The 23523-nt window shown below is 44.4% G+C and overlaps 1 long non-coding RNA gene across 2 annotated transcripts in view; it reads right to left on the bottom strand.

Moving 5' to 3' along the window:
* LOC104913998 overlaps nucleotides 1-23523 on the bottom strand; it is a 57778-nt gene that overhangs the window by 9519 nt on the left and 24736 nt on the right. The window contains exons 1-2 of one of the 2 annotated variants that reach the window (XR_004161843.1): nucleotides 1577-3159; nucleotides 1366-1464 (exon numbers count right to left, since the gene is read on the bottom strand). This is a non-coding gene — a long non-coding RNA (uncharacterized LOC104913998). Of the gene's footprint in view, nucleotides 1-1365; nucleotides 1465-1576; nucleotides 3160-23523 lie in introns of those variants that run through there. The other variant, XR_002121109.1, reaches the window with a different exon arrangement.

Genomic DNA, 23523 nt, shown 5'->3' with positions numbered 1-23523 from the left:
TCGACAATGCCACCCTCTGATTTAAACTCTCACTCCCACGAAACAGAAGACAGAATAAAGCGTAACTGAAAATACGATCTGTACCACCTGCCATTTGTGACTTCATTGCAGGCCTTTCCATTCCCTGTGAACTCTGTCGTTCTCCCCGTGTTTTATCTCTATGGGACAAACAGGTCAAGACTAGTACTGTACTAGGAAACACACAGCTACACAAACACACAGTCCTGTTTATGGATGCCCAAGTTCACTTCTGCATGCTGCTTGCACTGTCACCTCAGGAAGCGAATAAACCTCACTCCCTTCCTCAGTTGTCTCTATGCCAGGGGCACGGATGCACACTGTGGACAAAAAGCAACTTTGCTACTTTTATTTCTCCAGTGGAGAACGAAAAAAAAAAAAGTATAACTATACTGTCAAAAGAAATACTCTTAAAACCTGATGCATCTGTTCTCGCTAGAAGAGCCATAATGGTAGAGGGTCTGTAGAGAAGACAGCTCAGGATGGACAACCTCCCCAAAGCAACAAGTAGTGGTATCAAAACAAGTCTAGCAGGGCGTGCCAAAGAGGAACATCATGATTTCTCCTTGAACTCAGTCTAAATAAGATGGGAAATGTTTCCCCATGCCTTGCAAAGTGTTAGGCAAACGTGGGCTAAAGTTACAGGGAAATTCAAGAGAGATGCAGTCAACAGTATGAAGCTTCTCCTGTGCTATGTGGCAGTGGATGAGATCAGAGGGGCTAACACAGATTCGTCAGCGCTCATAAGGGTGTTCCCAGAGCAGGTATGAACCCCTCTCAGAATAGATTACTGAACCAGTGCTTACACCTGTCTTTGTTATTGAATACAGCTATTTAAATGAAGTGATTGGGAATGTTTACAGGGCATAAACATGAGCTAAACAAAGAATATACTTTTTGGAGGCTATGCAGGATGGGTCATTGCTTTGCTTAAAATAAGCACTCTCACTCTTTGGCAGATTTGCTATTTTCCCTGTACATGATTGGAAGGATTCAGCCTGACAGTACAAGGCAACAGCGCTGCAAACTGCCCCATACAGCTCCTCTCCTTTCTCACTTTCTCCTCTCAAACTCTTCTTACTGACTCTGTATTACAACCTAATGATGGATCATGACACTTATCCCTGAGGTTGATCACAGATGTGTGATGACTGTTTTATTAATAACTAACATTATTAATATTATTTTCACGTTCCTTGTGTACATATTCACAGGCTTGCTGCTGCTGTGCTGTACAACACCAACACAGAAATAAAGCACGCAGAAAGCCAATCTGTTGAGGACAGCAGGATGAGCTGTGCTTAACCAACATTGCTTCAGCGCAGGCTTACAGTAAGGCACACCTACCTTGCAGTGGCCACGCAGGACATTTGTGACACAATTAGATATTGTTCTTCTGAGTCCCAAATTAATTTCACTGACACTCAGACTCCGCTCATCGACAGTCTGCAACGGAAAAGTCACAATGGAAATTCAATTAATTGGAGATGCCATCAGACCTCCATTCTCACGGCAGTCATACTCACGTCTTCGGATGATAAATCAGACGTGTGCTTACCGAGTGAGCACTGCTAACTTCCAGTTGATAGGAGCAATCTACCCCTATCTCTGAAGTATGAACAATAACCTATGCCTAACACTAAAAGACTAAGAGTAACCTATGCCTAACTCTAAAATAAGAACAGGAACCTATGCCTAACTCTAAAATAAGAACAGTAACTATGCCTAACACTAAAATACTAAAAGTAACCTATGCCTAACTCTAAAATACGAACAATAATCTACTCCTAACACTAAAACTAAACACTAAAATCAACAACAGAAACAAGAACTGAAATATAACTCCTGCAGCATTTAAATGGGAAGGGGAGCTCACAGAATTTGGCTCCAGAGGAGGCTCGAAGGAGGAGCAGATGTTAATTAATGCCACCCAGCTAATGCTGGGGGCGGGGGCCGCGCAGCGGGTAAGGAGCCGAGCGCCTGGACCAGCGATGGTAAAGCTGTGACAGCGCCAATGCGGGGCCTGGCACGGTGGTGTGGTGCCAGGCCAGCTGTGCCGCAGGCGGATCCACCTCCATGGGCTCCTCCAGAGGTGGATCCACCTCCATGGGCTCCTGCAGAGGTGGATCCACCTCCATGGGCTCCACGGTGGTGGTCACAGCGCCGGTCCAGGCGCGATGGAAACGGACTCTCTTTTCATTCGTCCTCCGCTTGATGGTCAAGGCGGGCCCCCTCCTCCTCTTCGCTTCTGGGAACCCAAGCTCCCTCTTCCCATTTAAAATAGGGCAACTTTCGCCCCTCGCTCTCTTTGCTCCTGACATGGCTGCCAGAGCTCTCAGAGGCGAGTGTGTTGTCCGGGGCAGCGGTGACCAAGGTGACAGCTGTGACTGGCAAAGGTTCTAAAATGGCAGCCGCACTGCTGGCACTGGCGTTCCACACAGGATGAGGAGGGGGCTGGAGGACAGGGCACGGGACGGCAGCTAGAAGGCATTCCCTGTGTCCAGCGGGCAGCCCTTCTCTCCGGCAAGCAAAAGGCCACGGAGGAGCCGGCCCCGACAAAAGGGCCCTCAGCCTCCTTCACCCTCTCCGTTCCTCCACAACGGAATCTTTTGGGGCTGGGACACGCAGCACACAACGCCATGTTCTGGGCTCTCCTGAGCTCAGTGCCAACAACAGCATGCTCCAAAGTGGACCTGACTACGCCCGCCTCCTGGCAGACACAAGCTCTGGCTTCCATGTTAGCACCAGCACCTCTTCTTGTGCCTCACGGCTGGGGTTGCAACCATTCCCTATAATAAATACGGACAGCTGAATTTTGAACAAAACTTCCAGAGTCTCAGAGGAAATATGTTACAGGGAACAACCTTCCTCAACAAGAGGATTTGTTACTCGTCTCGTTTATAAAGCCTTGCATTCAAAAATCCCCAAATAACATATCCAGTACTTGCTGTCATGTCAGCCAGCCTTGGTGGGAAAGACATGGTAGGAAAGTTCTGCACAACTTTCAGAGGACACCCAGGTGCTTGGTAGGATGTCAGTCACTGCAGGCCTGTGGAGTGCATGAGCATCCTTTACCTACTGCAGATGCTCAGCTATGGCAAGTGAGCATCTCATCTTGACTTTAAAGAAATCCCAAAATGACATTTCCCAAGTCACATGCATTGTACACTTACTCACCAACAGAGTATTTCCAAGTATAGAGTCCTAACAGTATCCATGCAGATGTCCCTAAATTTAGCTTCCTTTGAGCACGGCTACTGGGAGATCTTACTACTCTAAGCCAGATGCGAAGCTGCCAGAGTCCTAGGTCTGAGAGCTGCACAAACAGACTGTCCTTTTAGATCAGGCAATTAATACATGCTTTTCTATAAGTGTGTGTAATAACGGTTGTGTAAGTACTCAAACACACAAAAACAGAGATGTACGCATGCACACATGCTGCACACACTGCCAGAAAATGGAGTGGGAAAAAAAAACAACTACACATCAGGGTAGTGCTTTACATCAGAAATTTGTGGTCTCCTGAACTGGACAGGCAGTATCAGCTTTCCCCAGGATTATACAGATTGTGTACCAAGTCAGTGGCTTTAAAAGACTACCGGTGTGCTCAACAGAACTCACCAGTACTCCTTGGCAGCCTTCCACTCTAGCTCTGCTGGCCAAATAATCTGCCTAATGCATTTTAAGCCTTAATTAGATTTTTCTGACTCTTATTTTTTCTGCTTGAAGAGCATATTAGTTCAAGGACCAAGTATTTATAGCCCACTTGGTGGTATTCTGACACCAAATGCCAGTATTTCCACCGCATGGCACTGCCAAGGCCTAAGGACTCACACATCTACAGGCACAAACACCATATCCTTAGTGCTCTGAAATGCCAAAAGAGAGAAACTTGATGATTTGCCCTTATTTTAGCAGTAGCAAAGTGAAAGGAAAACACCGTGTGGAACATTTTAATACCTGAAATTTCTATTTACTTAAGTAACGTTGCAGTTTTTGCAATTAGGATATTTTATACTTCTTTTTTTTTCCATTTTCTGTTTGTCCTCAATTTAATCATAACATGTCTTCAAATTCTATATTTGAACTTGTCTGATTTCCACCTTTTCTCACCAACAATTCCAATCTTCTGTTTTTAATTCTTAGTTGACGGGGCCTGAAACCTATGTAGGATGGTGAGATTTCTGATAAGAATATCTCCAGTTTTTCCTGTTTTACAACAGCTGAACAATGGGAGCACTGAACCACTGCTCAAATGTATTCCAGAGTTACAGACTCTCCCCCCCCCTTTTTTTTTTTAAATACAGATAATTTAAAATCAACTCTCTAATACAATAAGGAACAGCAAATAGCACTTCTGGGATCTCACAGGCAAAAAAACTTAGGTGGGAAAGCTTCTGAAGCTGTGACAGCAAACAGCAAATAATCATTGCCTTCAGCTTCATGCTGTTTTTTGAAGGGCAGTACACCCTCTAATCAGCTAAATGAGAGAAGCATAGGTCTTGTTTGCACTTGTTTTCCCTTTTTTTCCTCCCTTGCCAACCACTGGGGTACCCCCAAGCTCTGTGCAGAACTGTCCTGTTGGCTTCTCACCATCCCCATTGCCACCAGTGCCACTCAGAGCCCCTACCAGCTGTGGTTCACATCGTACAGCTTCTTTTAAGTGAAGGTGCATCAGGATTAAATCGTGTCAAGTTTTTTCTGCTGCCTGGCTGTGCTGTGTTGGTGTGAGCAAGCATATCGAGACATACTCCTCGCAAGATGAAAACAAGGTTCTCTCAGCTTCAATTTGAGTCTTGGACTACAATTTGTCAAAACGTGGATGTGAAATAATCTCTGTCAGTTTACTTATCCCCTCATGCTGATTAAGTCCCACTACTCCAACATAAAGTCTTCAGAGAAGTCTGTAAAATGAAAATAATAATTTAAAAAAAAAAACAACAACAACAAGCTAAATCAACTCTCAAATTCCCATGTAAACTGGGTTTAAGAGTGGAAAATTTCTTTTACCTATTCTTTGGGTGGTACAAAAATCTAAAATTCCTATAGCCCTGCTTCCTTGCGCCAAGTCAAACAAGGATATTGTCCTTTTAATGTCTTGAAGGCTCTGTTTTCTTGTAATGCCAAATGCAATATTTTTTTGAAAACACTACACCAGAAGTTTCCCAGCTGAGAAAACAGGCTGGTGAAAAATGGTTTCAGAAAACGAAATAAACCATGCAAAAGCTGTTCAGGGTGTGTGTATGAAATGAACATCTGGATTTGGCTTGTTAAACTGCCTCCTTTTTTCCTCTCTCTCCCCCTCCTTTTTCTTTTTCTCACAGCTGTTCGAAAGAGTCCTAAGGGCAAAGAGACAGGTCAATGGACTGGGTTACACCTTTTTTTCTTTCCCTCTTTTTTCAAACCTCTTTGCACCTACGCAAGGAATCCAGGCCACATGTGTGTTTAATAAGTAGGCACAAACACAAGAGAGAAAAAAAATATCTCAATTCCTGTTGGTTCTTAGGAAAGACACTGAAGGAAAAATAAACTCCGGATTTCAATTTTTTCTTTCTCAAAGAAAAAAGAAAAAAAAAAGAAACCTTATGGTTCCAATAAAATATTCCTTCAGAAAGCCAATGGATTTTATTTTTTAAAATCACGGTCTTTGCAGAGTGTATCTTTTTCTCTGCTCCCTCAGAGTGAAATAACAATGGGTTAATCCATAACCTGCTGGAGCAAGAGGAAATTATAAAATGCCACTGGCCTGGTTTCATTGAACCAAGTCTTCTGATACCACTACACAGATACATAAATTTGTATTGAATGGGTTCAGATCTTATTTCAAGCTGCAACTTCCCCAGTTGAGGGGAACAACAGTTTGAGTAATGTAGAAACAAATCAGAACAAAAGTAACTGAGAAATTATCTGGAGAAGATAACTTCTGAGAAACAAGCGATTTGCCTTTTTCTACTAATCCCTATGGGATTGCTAAAGCCATGGCCACAGCAGAGCATCCTTCAGCCATGGCAGGCTTCAGCACCCTGCTCCAGGAGGACAAGGGGAATCATTCCCATGTGGTTCTTCTAGTCAACGTGTGAGGACTGCGCTGGGCCTGACCCAAATCTTGGACTGTATATCAGATGAACAAATTACATGTCTTAGCTTGCAATCGGGGCTGCTGTACACCACTGAAAATTACCTCCACTAAAATACTGTATTCCCTCTGGAATATAGAACTGTTCCTTCACGTGCACAGATGGCGCCTATCAAGGATCAAGGGCACAAGCCCAAGGAGACACTGATAGTTACTGTAAGTAAACAAAACAAAAACCCTTCATATTTAAAACTTTCTGCTTTAAAATTTTTGCTTTCTGCTAAACTAATAGCAATTTTTATGCAGCTTGTGCACATCTACACTTGATACATGGATTTTAAGCTTAGACCCAAGTATTACACACCTGCTGATCCTTGCAGTAGCAAACTGGAGCTATGACTGCTGACTACACCTAGCTTTACTCTTGCTCCTCTGAATTCAGCTTGAAGTTGGCCACGATATCACAGCCCAGTAATGCAGCAATGAGCCCCCAAGTATTTGAGTTTATTTGGAGAATAATACTTTGGCTAGAAAATTTATGTTGAAAATCAAAGTAGCCTTAGTAAAACGGATCCCAGTGCCAGGAAGGAAGGAAGCTCTATTGCCTGACATGAGAACAAGTCAGGCCACACAAAGACATTTTCTGGAGAAAGCTTTTGCACAAAAGCCTCCACCAAAAAGCCAGGATCTATCAATAGATGCTGCATGTCCAGACTGGATAAAACACAGTGACAGTGATGAGCTTTGGGAAGTTTTCCCAGAGAGGAGGCAGTGCTGTTTGATGAACCTGGCTTTGAACTATCTAAGCTCTTCTAAAAATAAAAACTAATAACACATTAACAACAAACAAACACCAGTCCAATCCCACTGCTTCCTTGCCTGCCTGCCCCAGGTCTGCATGGGATCCACAGCCAGGAGACCGATCTAAGTGATAGAATGGCTTGGGTTGGAAAGGACCCCAAAGGTCGCCTGCTTCCAACCTCCTGCCATGGGCTGATGCCAACTGCTAGATGAAGCACTAGATCAAACTGCCCAGAATACCATCCAAACCTCAAATAGGAACTTGCCTCGCATTGTGTTAGTCTCGTGATGGTGACAGGGAATTACGTTTGGTCTTCAAAGAACTAATTTGCTGCTGTTTTCCAAACTCACATCTGCTACACTAGGGCTGAAAGGCAACATTACCCCAAAATCCAGCTGAAGGCAAAGCGAATTACATTCCTCTCCTCTTCTCCATTATTACTATTTTTTTCTTTTTTTGTGCAGACCGTGAGAGGAGCATGGCAGTGAACATTATTTATGGAGCACCTAATAAAAATGCTATGGGGAAATAATTACTGGAAACATCTGACTGTGTGACTGTAAATGCCTCGGCCCCAGTGCGCTGATTTAATGGACCACTGCTTTACTCTGCTATGCCTCTTGCTACTGACTGTAGGCCCCCTGCCCTCCTATTAAACTGCCTGCGTCGCCGCGAGGCCGGGACTCGGCTCACCAGCTTTATGGCAGCGTTCCAGGGAGCGACGGTGATGGTGGGGTGACTCTGTGCTCACAGTGAGGCCTCTGGAGGGAAGAGGGGCTTTGTGGCTAGGCAGGGCTTCACAAAGAGATCACAGTGGAAACCTGAAGGTGTTGTGGCTCTGGGGTAGAGCAACCCTTAGCAGTGCAGTTTCCAGGTGCTTTCAGGTATTTCTGACTGATGCTGGGATGCATCAGTCCCTCTTTTTTTAATCCCTATTTCTTTATGATCCACAAACCACCAAACTGGTTTCTTGTTGCCTCTTTAAAAAACTGCATTTAAATTATCCTTTTTTGACCTTCTGAACCCAGGTGGCACCAACCCACGCAGCCTCCCCACACAGAGGGCCTCTTACCCCACGGAACTGCTAATCCTCACCGCCTTTTCACGACCAGATGCAAGAATTTTCAAATTCACAGGCACCTTGTAAGTGATACAGAGAACACCAGGAGCTGCTTTCATTTGCAAAAAGAGTCCTGAAGAAAGACCTGAAGGCTGTCACTTCACCACTGCTGCTGACTCGCTAAATGAAGAGGAGAGAGCAAAAGGCAGCTGACAGCAAGAACAAAATCATCCCCTCTCTTTCTGAGCCCTGCAGTTAGCACGTTTTTTTCTTCTTTTTATTGCTGGTTTTAATGTAATATTTAAGTTGGAACTAAAACAGACCATGGAACACTAAATCACTACCAAATGCAAATTTACCTACATATCTGAACTAAATTTTCTCCTACATTTACAAAGCAAAAGTCTACCATTTGAACTGTGGGCTCCCATTGCATTTAATGGAGGGAGCAAACTCCAGACGTTAGTTGGAATACACATGCACTTATCTTGTTGTTACAGGTCTCCCTTGCAGAACTAAAAGAGAGCTTTAGTTCCAGACAGTATCTCTCTGGGGTCATACCCAATGAATGGTGTTTTTTGAAAGGATTATTTCAAAGGAACTCTGAGAAAGAATCTAATGACTTGCAAGCTACAGAATTGCAGCACGGGAGGAAGTAGATAATGGAATATGACAGCAATGCATTTTTCATAAACCCAGTGATTTCTATCATAACAAGAAGCCCATCTATAATTCGGAGAATTCCCCCCACCCCCCAAGAAGGAAACCTGCACTGCTGTAGGAAGTGCACTGAAGTACAAAATGAAACAATAATGATGATGATGTTACTGATGAATCCCACAGCTCTGCCTTCCCTCCCATCTCCACAGTTCTAAGAGGAGCAGCTCTGATCCCTCTCTGCCTCAGCACCGCTAACCTGGGTAGCTCACAGGCACACATCAGAGACCTCGTGATAGATGAGGAACCCTGGAGAAGAAACTGTTCTTTATCTGCTGAAAGTTAAGGCCTGCATCTGCTCTCAATTAGCAGGCAATTAGGGGAGTTGAAAACAAACCTGTTTACATTGGCTGCAAAGCCTAAAATAATTTGTGAGATGTCAGGACGGGATATTAAGATGTTAATGATCTTCTTTCTTTACTTTTTTGCATGCAGTGCAGTATCACATCTTCCTCTTACAGCTCTGTACAGTGACAGACTGATGGATGTCTGGGAGGGCAGGGACCACTGTGGGCAGGTTGGGGTGGGAGAAGTGTGTCTTATGAATGTGTATGCTGGGGACCTGACAGGGAGGAGATCTTTACAAAAAGTAGGGGCGAAAAAAAAGGAAAAAAGGTGGTTGTTCACCAGTAATTGTGAAGTAATGTCAGGTCACGCGATACAGCATTCAGAGGGTTCAAGCAGAGTTCCCATAGCAAAGGGCTGGTCTGCAACCTGCTGCTAAAGTGACTGCAGAAATCCCAGACTGTTTGCAGCCTTGTGCTGGACCTGCTCTGCCTGGGCCAGTTCTGACCCCACAACTCCCTCACAACACCACTGACCAGTGAGGCTGCCTGCTGCCCGGCACACACCCTGCCTGAAGCATCTCTGGAAGGACACAATCTCTGAATCTCAGAGCTGGGAGACCATCCTGTTTATTTCTGTGCTGCCTCCTTCCAAACACCGCAGGGCTGAGGCAGGCGCAACCAACATCTCTTACTTTTCCCTGAGTCACTGCTGCTCTGCCACATCCAATGCTTTGCAGAAATGTCTTCCTTGCGCGCAAACCGAGAAGAGGCATTGATACCCTTTATTTCTGAACTCACAGAACTGGCTTCCTTTACTACGAGACAGTAGAATGGGTCAGAAAAGCAGCTGTAGGCTGCTCCAGTTCTGGAAACTGCCTGGGTTAACACTGTCAGAGCTCAGAAGTCATCATCCTGCCTCAGACGACATAGTCAACACATTTAACCTTTGACCCCCATAACTAACCAAAAAATAGTTCTGGTAAAATGACATTTTTATCATTCCAACTAATCAACAAAATGGTCCTAATTACTTACGTCACACATGCACCTAAATTTCCCTCTGCCCTCCACATTTCCAAAGTCTGATGAGCACCAAGTGCACCACAGGTGCCACTGTGCCCTCTTGTGTTCTCCTCTTGGCCATCCCCTCTCTTGTCCTCTTTTCTTCTTTCTACCATAGACTGCTGATCCAGCTCTAATAAGAGCCAGGCGCTCAGTCCCCCAGGCTACAAAGTAGTTTTAATTATAATATTAATAGCATTCTGCTAAATAAGAAAAAAACAACACAAAACAAAACAAAAGAACAACAACAAATAGGTCACTATTTGTGGTTACATTTTTCAATGTCCTGGTGTTTGTTTTCCTTCCAATTTTATGTTTCTCGCTGGCATTTATAATGCCTAAGAGACATTCCAGAGGCCAAAACACGGGAGATTTGATCTTTGCATGATACTCCTGACTTCCCACAAAAAGAAATACTGGGAGGAGATCAGATCTACATTATAGTGCTCCCAGAGGTGTACCCTTCAGCCTTGACCTCCCTTTGATGAAAAGCAGGAGAGCTCAGTATTATTAGTATTTATTGTTATTATCTTAATTGCTGCTATTATTAAGAAGCCCATGAAATAGATTAATATAAATAACGCAAACACAGACATCTGAAACACAAATTCAAGCTCCAAGAAAAGACACCTCCTATTTACCAAATATTAAACCAAATTCATTTAATACTTTCCATTAATAACTCTTGCTGTGTGAGTCACTCAATAGAAAAGGTTTGGACGAATGTGTACAGTGCAAGAATGCTCTCCTTTGTGAACACTTCTTATTTTAAAGATTGGGGGGAAAAAAAGAGAGAAGCATTATATTGACCTCATATTTTATCTTCTGTCGGCAACGTTCAGACCAAGTCTGTCTGTTCAGAAGTCAAAAAGTGCACAAAAACACAGGCAGAAGATGACAGCAAGCCCTGGATGCGGGGCTGATAGCGGCCGGTGCCACGAGCTCAGCTCATTCACTCCAAACTCTATTGGCTCCTCACAGCTGAGAGTAGTAAAACATGTTTTTGTCAGTAAATTAAACGGCTGTGAGTCAGACATTGACACACAGGGTGCAGTTGCCGTGTGTACAGTAACATGGTGCCATATTTAGAGCCTCTAACCATAACCACACTTGCAAAAAACTGCATTAGATCAGCAGCCAGTTTCCCGGACTCCCACTCCTTGTTTCTGCCTTCAGGAATTCAGATTATTTGTCTTGTACCAAATAAAGTTGCTTAGGAGATAAAACAGTGAGAAGGAAAAACAGAGAGGCCTGACAATTAATCTGTTCTGGCTTCAATAGATAATGCTTATAGTGAAAAATAGCAGATGGGGGGGAAAAAGGTATTGTTCCTTACTTTCTATTTTTTAAACTTTTTGAAAGTCATCGTTAGCAGCAGATACTCAATTAACAGAAGTGGCGGCCAATCTTCATTAATTACATTTGTCCTCATCAAGACTGCCTGTGTGTATCAGCACAGACAAAGCAATGTGAGCTACAGTGCTGAGTTCAGCACCGTGTGCCTACAGCTGTTAGCACTGCACAGGGAACTGCTCTGGTTTTCCCCACTAAAAGCAGGTTTGGTGCGTTTGTTTTCTTTTTTTAAAAAAATATTTTTTTGATAATTAAAAAAAAAAATGACAGAAGTATTGCTGGTAGGAGGAAGAAAGTGAGAGACGCACACAATTGCACAGGATGTTTTGAGATTAGAGGGGATCAGAAGCTCATGTTCTCAATTGCAAGGGAGACTGCTTAGCAGTGAGAGCAGCCAAGATCAAAGATACCTGTCCTGGGAAAGGAGGGGCAGATAAACATTGAGAGTGGGAGAAGATGACAAGTGCAGGAGAAGGGGATCCGGGACATATCAGATAACTCTGACCTCGGTCCCAAAACATCGACCGCCTGATAAGGAAAAGGAGTCAGCCCTATACAGGTGTATTTATTATTTTGTCTACGCTTGTTTCTTTCCCATGGTATTGAGAGGGAATCGTTTTAGCTCCGCAGGCAACACCTGCACACACACTGCTCCCAGAACAAACGTCCGAGGAATTACCCAGTGAGCAGGGAGTGCCCGTGGGGATGGGAGGCATGGAGAACTCAGGGACTTCAAGTGCAAGAGGTCACGGCTGTGGCTTTAGGGCAGCTGCACCACAGAGCTGCCTCAAACACAGTGCCAGGCACCAAGGGAGGAAGCATCCCAGACTTGGCACTCTTTTGGTAAAAGCACAGAAGGAAAACAAAGGGTGACGGGAACAAGAAAAATGAGAAAAGAGAATCAACTATTGCCCTGTTCAGATTAGTTAAATGTTGAGCTTTGAAGAGCCCTCTTCTCACAACAGCACTGACATGTGCTACTGACCTGGTTCCTTCTGATGCATCATCAGGGCAGGAAAACAGCTGAGCCCAGTTAGCCAAGGCACAGCGGAGAGCGAAAAAGAAACCAGAGCTGAGAAAATGAAGGCTTTCAGCAATACTACTATTTTGCAGTGGACCCTGGGAAGTCCCGTAGGTCAGCTTCCTGCCCTCAGCAATGCCTCTCCATCGCAGGAGTGCAGTGTCGCTCCCAGCTCGGGAGGAGGGCAGCAGCGGAAGGAGGGGGCTGGCCGGCTCTGCCATCGCTGTTTGTTTTCTGGGAAGTCAGACTTGGTCAAGCGGAATGAATCTTGTGTTCATTTTAGGAAAGTTTATATTTGACTCTGGCCGGGCTGGGGAGGAGGTGAGTGATAGGAAGGGGAGGGATGGACCAGAGATCGTGTGGGGCTGCCCCAACACCGCAGGCGGCCCTCCCACTGTTCCCAAGGCAGCGAGATGAAGCAAAGCATCAAAATCAAACACCTTGATTTATTATTTTTTTTTTCTTCAAAGCTCAGAGATGACTCTAAATCTAAATCCGCCTCTTACCCCACAGCTGACCTTGTGACCCACGGAAAAAATGCAAACTAAGTCTCTGACTTCTAAAACTCAACTTCTAGACTGCAGAAGAACACTTCCAAACATTGCAGCACAGCCCGACTTGTGCTGCAGCAATCTCTACTCGCTGTCTACATTTCCAGGAGTCTCTGAAAGCCACTCCTGCCTTTCAAGAGAAAGCAAGGGGCTGCTTCACTTTGTGCAGATGCTGCAGTTGTTCTGCTGCCACAAGGCACAGCACTACAAGGGGAGGAAGGAGCTGCCCAGCCCCAAAGCTCACAACAGCTTTGCAGTTACACAAAGCGCTTCTAAACTTTTTGGGCCACATCCTAGCAGCAGGGTGGGGGAAATAACTGCAAAGCAGGCATGGCATCGCTCCCTCACCAGTAACTGCACAGGGAGTGTAAGCAATACGGCCTTGGCTGCATGCAGAGGAAGCAGTAAATGGAGATGCTCCGTGCAGACTTTGCGTTCCCCCATGCAGTGTAAGCCAAAACCAGTCCCTGCAATTCAGTGCAATAATATAGAAAGCTTGCTGGCTACCTCTCCCACCCGTCTCCTGTGGGTATGGAATCCTGGCCTCCGAAGAAACCAAGAATGCCATCCTTCTAGATTTATAATCACAGAGATTTAGAAAATACTGTGCTGTTGTGAGATGCCTTGAAGTGAAAGGAGAAAATAAATAAATAAGCTATGTGGGTGTTGCCACTGGAAAAAAAAAATCTGATCTCAATCAGCCAGCCACATTTACTACTCTGCATCCGTAGCCGGGCTTACTAAATAAACCACCCCTATCATCCCTTCATTCTTTTCAATACTTCTTAGGGGCATCCATCTTCTTTAACACAGTGTCCCTGATTTCAAAAGCCAGACGCAAATTAATTCCGGGAATCCTACGGTGGGGAGACATTAAAGCCCATTTAGAGGTTTCTGTGGAAGCCTCTCTCCATGCCTCTTTGAGCCAGCTCAGGCTCAGAGCAGAGCAGGCTGGAGCCAGCCTGGAGGAGCAGGGGGTTATAGGTCTGCGGCAGACGGCAGGGACACGCTGGGCTGGGCTTGTGCAATAAGCCAGGGTTTTGTGTTCTGTGGTGGGGTGTCGGTGTGGCATGCGTGGGAGGAGGGGACAGGGCAGAGCTCTGTTTTAGAGAACTAAATTAAATATTTCTTTTTATTTTTGTTTTAACTCCTTCATCCTTAGTCCAGGCATTAAATCTCACAGGTTTCATTTTCAGAGACCAGCTGCATGCAAGATTTACTCCCCAGCTCCCCGAGCCTAGGAAAAATCAGGGTGGGAAATAAGAAGGGAGAGTACAGCCATAATATTCCAAAGAAATATGTACAACACATCTCCCAGGATGTGCCTGCAGGAGGAAGGAGGCTTGCTGTAGGTTTGGGGTGAGGTTCCTGTGCTGGGTGAGGTGTTAAGCATCTCTCCTTCCAACACATCAACATTTACTTTGAGAAGTCTCTCAGTGCTGCTTGCTAACGCTGCCTCGAGGCATGAGGAGAGCTGGGAGGATGAGGACAGGGACCTGGCTGGCCTGGGTCATGGTGTCCTGGCTGCACACTCAGTTGCTGGCAGTGGTATAGAGCATCGCTGCACACAAACTCATAAAACTCATACATTTTGTCAATAGCCCCTCTTATTTTTATATTAAATTTGTGGGGATTTTTTTTTTCCGGGTATTGTTGAACCTTGCTTCGGACAATCTGGCGGTAAAATAAACATTTCCTGAAGATACATTTCCTTCCTTTGTGCTTCAGAAGAGGAAAAACACCTTGTTCTCAGAAGATACGCGAAAAGGTTTGGGTTTGTTCAGAGAACAGGCCATCGCTTGGAGCTCAGCTCACACCTCTGACTGTGCCCTACCTGCAGTGTGTGGGAGCACCAAGCACTGCACCCTGTGTCTCCTCCGTGTTCTGGATCCACACACATCTGCAGCTGCACTCAGTGACTATCCCCCACATCCAGCAACGGCCAAACCAAGAGCTCAGCTCTGCTTACTTCCCAGCCTTCGGGAAGTGTTTGATCTAGCCACTAATTCTATGATTATACTGGTTTCTTGCTCTTTGAGAAGCACAGGCTGAAGCCAAAGCGGTCACTGGGCGTCCAGGGAAAATGACTGGTGATAAGAAGATGTATGGCAGCCAATGTCCTTTTCTCACTGATAGCTGGGGCTTTGGAGGAAGGTGGCAAAATTCAACAGGTGTTCAGGCATGGGGAGGAATTAGAGAGCCTTCTCCGGTAATCCAGGGCAGCCAGCCCAGTGGCAGAAACACAGGGGAAAATTGTAAAAGGACCAGTTCTGTTCTGGGGGATTGGTTCTTACTGGTACTTCCATGACACGTTGGTTATCTGAGATTTCTGCACTGGAGGATTTTGCAAAGTGAGATCTGCTGATGGTTTGGGACAATATCAGAACAGGCACTTTTCATGGATGGACTAAGGTATATTACTCAGAGTGGTTCATTCCCTAGCTTTGAAAGCTTGTTTGAGCTTTTCTTTTTTGCTGGTCAAAGAACAAGACTTATTCTTGCCTATTACACAGAGGCATGACTTGCCTTTGGCAAACCCACATTGGCAGGTTATGCCTTGGTGTCCTAACAGCACCAAGAGAACAGGGGTATCTCCTTTCTTACGTGCTGGGGTAAATGGTTTCTGGATGTAACAGTCAGGAGTTAATATTAGAAAACTGCCATACAGACAGTATCTATAAATGCTTGAGAAGATAGGATCAAAAGCAGCATTTCAGGGAACAGAAACTAAACACAAAGGATTAGAAACTAAATTCCTTGAAAAGATCTATAAGGAAAAAATACAAGAGACACATTAATTATTTAACAAAACTCAGATGTCCATTAATGGCTACTTAGACAGCATTTTGGCAGGATATCCTATCTACTGTCTCACTGTTATATCCCCGGAACTGCACATTTTGCTTCAGTTCACCCTTGAGCCATTTGTCCTGCTGCTGGCAGTGAGGGCAGATTGCAGCTCCCCAGTCCTACACCCATCTGGTCCTACACCCATGCCTGCTCCTAATGCAGTACCCAAAAAGCCTTCCACTGACCACTGAAAAATCACAGTGCCAACTCTAGGGAGAAGGAAGCTCTGACAGATATTTTTTCCTCATTTTGCTAAAATACAGGACCAGATTCTCGTCTACATCAGCCAGCAAAGCTTCCTCAAGTGACTGAGGTCAGAATCTGGCCGATGAAAACAGGTAGCTGGGAGAAGTCACATTCAGTGCTCTTGGGTGCCGCCTGCAGGTTTGGGAACTGCAGCTTACTAATAGCTGCTCTAAATCAATGCTGAACAGAGTCATTTCTGGAAGAAAAAAAGGACTAATGACACAAATTCCTGGAGAAATGAAAGTGTGAAAATACAATCCTTTTTTCTCATTCCGTTTTTAGTAGACAGAGGGTGTTCCTTTTTTCTTCTTTTTTAGTGATGACTTAAATGAGAAAGTAAAACTTAATAAACAAGCCCAAGGGCCGTAAAGCCAGGCAGATCAACCTGGGAGGAAACAGGCCCAGGAATTTTCCAGACATTGCTCTCTCTAGCACAACACTGTGCCTTGATGAGGCCTCATGGACCTTCAACCACATAAATGCATATTTGAGGATCCTCATCCCAGCCCCAAAAGTTGGGCCACATATGGAGATTTACTATTTTCAAGCAAATACACCTTTTTTTTCCCTTTCTTCCCCACTCATTTTGGCAAGGCCCAACTACCTCTTTTACTTTCCCGAGGCTCTGGGCTTTGCATCCTCACACAGCCCCACTGCTAACAGGCACTGTGGAAGCACGCACAAGCCCTGGTTGGAGCTACCTGTCCCTGACGAACACCTCTCCTGTAGGTCTGACATTATGTGTGCCCTCCCTTCTCTCTTTGTTCTCCGACCTTTCCTGAGGGCTTGGAGCTGTTTCCCAAAGGGCTCTGCATTTGTTCTGGCAGCAATCCATACTTTACTTCCCTGCAGACCTCTGGGTCTGAGGCTGCCACTGCCTCCACTCCTGCTCCTGGTCTCATCGCTTCCTCCCCACGTCCCACAACTCCATTTGGGCTGACCCAGTTACAAAAACACAGCCTATTTGTTTACGGAGCACATTACACACTCGAAGACGGAGTTGAAAACAGCTGAAAGGGTTCTCCTGGTTTAAGTAGAAGTCATTCTGATGAGCAGCTCACTCGGACAGCCTGAGCCCTGACATCACAGGGGCACCAGCAGGGGATGGGGCAGAATGACACAGAGCATGCCTGGCTCCTGTGCACAGTCCCCATTTTGAATGGTGAATGGAAGGCAAAACCAGAGGGGGAAGAAAACTGAACATCTTCAACAACGGATAAATTAAGTAACTTCATCTTTCTGTTGACCTGAGCCCTGTCAGTGGATGCTGGCTGTACTGAACTGTAACACCATTAACACTGAGCCCTAAAAATCTTTTGTTTGTGCTTTACAGAGAAGGCAGGTGGTTGGCCCACCCCCTGCAAATCCTTTTCTGTAAGGAATCCCAACAGTAACGCTTTTTTTTTATTTTTTTTTTCTTAAATATTTCCAAAGTGCTTTTTCCCAATCAAATTGGAAAGACTGATTTGGTTTTAAAATGAACAGAATAACAGGATCATAATAAAGAAGTCTAAATGTTACTCTGTGGCTGTTTCTTAAATATATATATATATATATTGTATAAACATAGAAGTAAAAAGAAAAGAACAAAAAGAGAAAAGAAGAGGAAAAAATCGACCAGAAATACAGATTTGGTAAGTATCAAAAAAGCCTATTTATTCACAATCTTTTTTTCCCCCCAAGTGATGCAGTTTTCCATTGTAACAATTTTTCATGGAAATTGCTGTATTGTCCACACGTCTATATTCACCTTAAAAAATAGGACTTGAAGAATACATTTTAACCATTGCTCATAAAATACACTCTTTTCTCCATTTCAGTGCTTTCTCTCATCCGTCAAGTCGCTACCAGAAGTTCAAGGCCCTTTGCATTGAAAAAGAAATGGGAGGAGAATGGGAGAGGAAGCAGCGAGAGCACGGCGCGTGCACAGGGGAGGAACAGCCCTGACACAGCAGGATCACAGCAGTTCTGTGTCCTATTGCAAATCTCCAGTGTGGCCACAGAAATCCATCAGTGTCCCGCACGAATGCTCACTTGGGGTTTCTTCAGCCCCATAGGCTGCAGCAGCAGCCAGCAAAACCCTGGCTAGCAAGGGGATGGTTGCATCTGAGGGTTGTGCTGGGAGGAGAAAAGGGGTAAGGGATGCTTGTCTGGCTATTGTCAGTGAGATTTTACATTTTAATAGAGACTTGGGTGATATTTTGTTCCTACATTCAACCAAAGTCTCTCTGGCTGCTTCCTCCTCTAGAAAGCAGAACACCAGCCAAATCTTTCTAAAATATTACCACTCTTATGAGATTTTTCTTCTGAGGAAGGAAAGACTGCTTCTAAAAAGGATGAAAAGGAAAGCGCCGCAATTACTTTTTTCCTCTTATAGATAAACTGAAACCTGAGCGTTAACATCCGTGTGAGAACACGTGGGAGCAAGGAACTAAAGGACTAAAAGTTGATCCTTATGGAGTGCTTTTTCACGCAGAGGATCCCAGCACCCCCTCCACCACAACTAACACTAATCCCACTGAGAGCCATGAGCACAGAGTGAATAAAGGACAGCCAAGGAGACAAGGAAACAAGATGCAGCAGACCTAGCAACATCAAGAACTTCAGCAGTGAAGCTCAAACACCAGAAATTCGGAAATACAAACTCCAGTCCTGCTGCTACTCCGAACAATGCACTGACAGCCAACAGAAATCAAGAATGAAGCAACTAATAGACAGATCACCAGCTCCTGAAACACAGGCATCGATCGAGCGGCGCCCAGAAGGCCATCTGATAGCATCGCTACGTGATGGGCTCAGGAAATGAAGAGTGCCATATCTATGTGAAACCAAAGGCGATATTTTGAACAGGAAGCTGGTTAGGAGTGGGAGCAGCAGAATAAAAACAGTGTCAAAGAGAAGAAAAACAAAATAATTGCTTGCTTTCCAACTCTCTAAAATAAATTAGCGTTTAGAGAAAAACTGAGAAATACTGGCTTTCTTATGTGGATAGTTTATTTACACTTGTTTCCACACCATAGACTGACCTAAGTACAGTAATATCCCAACAAAGCAGAGTAAGTAAGCCAAACACAGGCTTACTGGAAGCATTGCTGGAGCTGTTCTGCTGCACTCTGTGGGTAAATACAGCCCTGGGCTTCTCCACTGCACCCCTACCAGCTTCTAGGCCCAATGCTGCATTAGCATGGTGTTATTCCTGATCAGTTATGCTCACGGAAAGAAAAACCCTTAGTGGCACAGCTTCAGAGCAGTGGTATGACTACATGGCAACTGTAGCAGGCCTGCACCAAACCCGTCTGAGCCCCACAAAGAGCAGAAGTGGTCTGTACCCCTGGGCTACAAACAGCTGCAGGCCCAAATAAACATGGCATCCCTTCAGGCTGCTATAAAGCACACGTTTCTTTCCAAAGTAGTCTCCATCCCTGTCTCACAACATAAGGTCTGGGTCTCACAAAAGCTGGGCCCCTGCCTTCAGCAGGCTCCAGCTTCAGCCTCCCTTTATGTGCCCAGACACGTCCCCTCCATGTCTGAGGCAAATCTCCCCTTGCTTCAGCTTGTTATGGATTTGGTCAAGCCTGGTCTTGTTTCTTTTGAAGTCAGCAGGAAAACTGTAATGGTGGGGGGAGACGGACAGGATAATGTCTTTTCTTGATTTCTGGTTTCTTTTAAAAGTCAGATTAATCTTGTGCAATGCAATCCTAAAACCTACGCTCTGACTGGCCCCAGCCCTTCAGCCTCTAGGTTTAATCTCTGGAGTTTGCATCCCGGAGTCCCAGCAGCAGCAGCAAAAGCGGCTGCCAGCATCCTGGGAATATCTGCCTTGGAATCTCAACTACTGTGTGAAGCTGCTGCTCTCCAGTTCGAGAGCTGTGTTTGCAAAGGAAATCTGTCCAACAACAACATTGAGAGAGAGGAAAAAAAGGAGGAAAAAGAGCTTTATATAACAAAATTAACAGAGCTGTTGCAATAGTAACATGAAGTTAACAGGCAGCTTTTCCTCCTCTCTCTCCCCCTGCCCTAACCTTCTTTCTCTAGCAGCAGTTTCAGTTGTTTTTGTTTCCAAGCTTCTTTTACTGGCCACTCACACAGCTCTGCTCCCTTTGTCTAATTTGGATCTTGAACCTCCATACAACTGACTCTTGCTGTAACTGTAAATCTTTTTATGGCCCTTCTGCCTCTGAACTGTAAAAGCAGTGCCACTGTAAGCTGCCTAAATGGGTCGTAAATCCACTTAGTGCACTGAATGAGGAAAAAAGTTTTTAAGGAAAGAAGGAAAAAAAAAAGGCAACCTAAGGAGGCTGGAGGGACACGGGGGAAAAAAAACACAAGAATGTATTTGCTGAATGGAACCAAAATAACAGGAGTCAAAGGGAAAATATGAATGTTGGGGGGGAAAAAAGAGGATGAAATAATGCATCTGGTGGTAAAAACAAAATGTTTCTGAAGAGCTGCTCCATTTATTAGTGCTCAACCATTTACGGGAGGATGTTGGTTGCCCTCCACTCCTTTGGCATTGGTGGGAGCTGGTAGCCACAGGAAAGCCCTGGAGAAAGCCAGCAGCTCAAGGCTGTCCCCTTTTCCACTGGGTGGTCCATGGACTCATAGCTCGGTCTGATTCGAGCTCCCTGCACAGCCTGCCTGACACACAGCCTTAATCTAATCTAGCCTAATGGAGGCTACACACCTCCATTTATTTATCTGTAAACGAGAGACAGAGATATCCCTCTTGTTTGTAAGATAATAGTGCCAGGCAAGAGGGAGAACTGATTCCTATGGCGGTCAATAGCAATGGTTCCATTTGTGGCCGCAGAAGAAGAGCTAGTCCAAAACAGGCAACTTTTTTCTATGTAATTTATTGTGTTTATCACCATGGTATCTGAGCTCTGAAAGTATTATCCAAATTCCAGTGATTTCAGAGAGCGTCTTTCCACTACTTTCAATAAGTTTTGGATTTGACCCCAAAGTCACAAAAAATCTGAAGAATATGTCAAAAGAATGTAAGTGGGTGTGAGTTGAAATTGAGGAGTTTGGAAACTGGAGTGTGCAGAACAGTAGCTATTTAAAGACTGAGTTTGCTACCGAGTGTTCGCTTTTAATAGGGTTATATAAATACATTCCCATCTCAATATATGTGGAAAAACAGGCAGTGAGGTGAGACTCTATTGCTTTATTTCTTATGGGAAATTTTGTGCATAGCTAACCCACCTCTTCCCTTTCCTCACCCACCACCCACAGTCACTGGGAGCGCTCAGCAGCTGTGTACAGTGTGAAGAGTCACATCCGGGAGCAGGGTGAGAGTTAAAGAGTTCACAGCCCTGCCTTATAATGAAGCCCCTGTTTTCATTGCCTTCCTACTCTGCCTTAAAGACTTGATCCGACTTTTGGCACTCATCGTGTCAGAATGGGAGGGCAAACCGGCTATCCCTTTTGTTATTATTATTTTATTGCTCTGCTCTCTTGCAAGGAAAAGAGGTGATGGGGGGTGGGAGGGAATAAATTTTAAAAAATGTTCTTGCTTGGCTCTGTGAAAAGAAGAAATGAGTCTCAGCACAGGTGTGTCTCTGCAGAATGCCTTTGCCAGGACAGGCACCAAGAGGCATCTGATTGCCGTTCTCACAAAAAACATCAGCGGTCAAAGAGGACCGAGAGGTTAACCCCATTCTTTGTTCATCCTTACTGTATGTGGCACGCTGATAGTTCAGGCCTGGGGAAGCTGACACTGTGACTTAAAAGAACCCTATTAAAATGATGGAAATCTTTGACTATGAAAAATAGAGTCTGCACCTGGACAGTAATTATGTTTCAAAGGAAATCCATCTGGTATTTTATTGCTTATTCTCTCAATGTACTTCGTGTACAAGAACAATACAGGGACTGGAATATTTCATATCAGGAGGCTTCCAAAAAGCTGTTTACACCCTGTCAGGTCAGTAAGCTACACAGACTTTTGCAGTATTATCTCAATTATGGTTAACAATTGAAATACACATTTTAAAAAAAAAATCTTCCCAAACATTGGCATAGGTCCTTGGAGCAGACAGACTCCTACAAACCTCACCAAACTCCATGAAGCTCATACACTCAAGAAGCAGTTAAGATTTCAGTATCTGGAAAGAGTTAGAACTACAAGTGACGTCAAGTGAAGTTTACCTTTGCCAACAACAGAACTAGAGCAATCTGCTTGTTCTGCAGAGCAACCTCTGCCTGCGTGCATTGAGGGACCCAAATCACTGAATCATTGAAGTTGGAAAAGACCTCGAAGATCACAAGTCCAACCCCAACTCATCCCACCATGCCCACTGACCATATCCCTCAACACCACATCCCCACAGCTCTTGAACTCACCACACAGCTCTTGAACCACCACCTCCCTGGACGGACCCATCACCACTCTTTCCATGTAGAAATGTTTGCTCATATCAAACCTGAACCTCCCCTGGCATAACTTGAGGCCATTCCCTCTTGCTCTGTTGCTGTTACCTGAGAGCAGAGGCCAACCCCCACTTGCCACAATCTCCTTTCAGGGAACTGTACACAGCAATAAGGTCTCTCCTGTGTTAGTAATGCCAGCCTTGAGCTGGATTGGGCCTGTCTATGTGCAAACACCCATGCAGACATATTTTAAAGAGCACATTTTAAAATGGAAACAAGATATGTCCATCAGAATGGAGAGCCAGTCTTTAAAGACCTTGGAACCCAAAAGCAGTCTTGCAATTAAATCACATAAGTCCAGAGCAACCTCTCTTTGTTGCCAATTCTAGTGAAATTATTAATTCTAGTGAATATATCTCAGGTCTCAGGATGACTGATGCTTTCATTACAGCCCTGGTCTCGGCCATTAGGTGATTGTTTTGAATCTCAACTTTCATTTTTCAAAGTTTTAGCTGTCACCATTGAAGGAAAAGGTATTCAAATTAAAATATGAAAACTTAAAAGTAAAATAGAGGAAAAATAGTAAAGTAAATCCCACAGAAATACAGGAGTCAAATTAGAAAAGAAAAAAAAAAAAAGGAAGAAAGAAAGAAAAAGATTATGATAGATATTATTTCCTATATATCCTGAATTTTTAGTGATGGCATCTGAAGGCTAGAGCAGACATTTCTGGATAGCTGACAGCAGCAAAGTTATCTCTGAATGAAACCAGAGTAACAGAATTTGCATATGATCTACATTTGCCTTAAAACTGTGCAACCTGTAGTACTGAAGAAGGAATTGTCACAGATTTATTTTTCACTTCTGACGCTCATTGCATATGGTGGGAGATATGAAATTTGGCAAGGAGTTGGCATTTATTAGCACATATAAATTCACCAGGAATGTTTGGTCTTGCTGTTAGAGCTCAGATCTAGAACATAGAAATATGTCAGAAGCTGAGCTGAGTTTTTAAAAGCAAACTTAAAAAACATGTATTTCTGCTGAAAAAGCTTCACAAGTGAAGCAATTGCACACAAAAAGTTGAGAAAGCAGAAATTGAACATAT

This window comes from Meleagris gallopavo, chromosome 22 (genome assembly GCF_000146605.3).
Source record: "Meleagris gallopavo isolate NT-WF06-2002-E0010 breed Aviagen turkey brand Nicholas breeding stock chromosome 22, Turkey_5.1, whole genome shotgun sequence".
NCBI lineage: Eukaryota > Metazoa > Chordata > Aves > Galliformes > Phasianidae > Meleagris > Meleagris gallopavo.
Note: the sequence above shows the minus strand (reverse complement) of the source record. Positions and strands in the feature narration are given on the sequence as shown.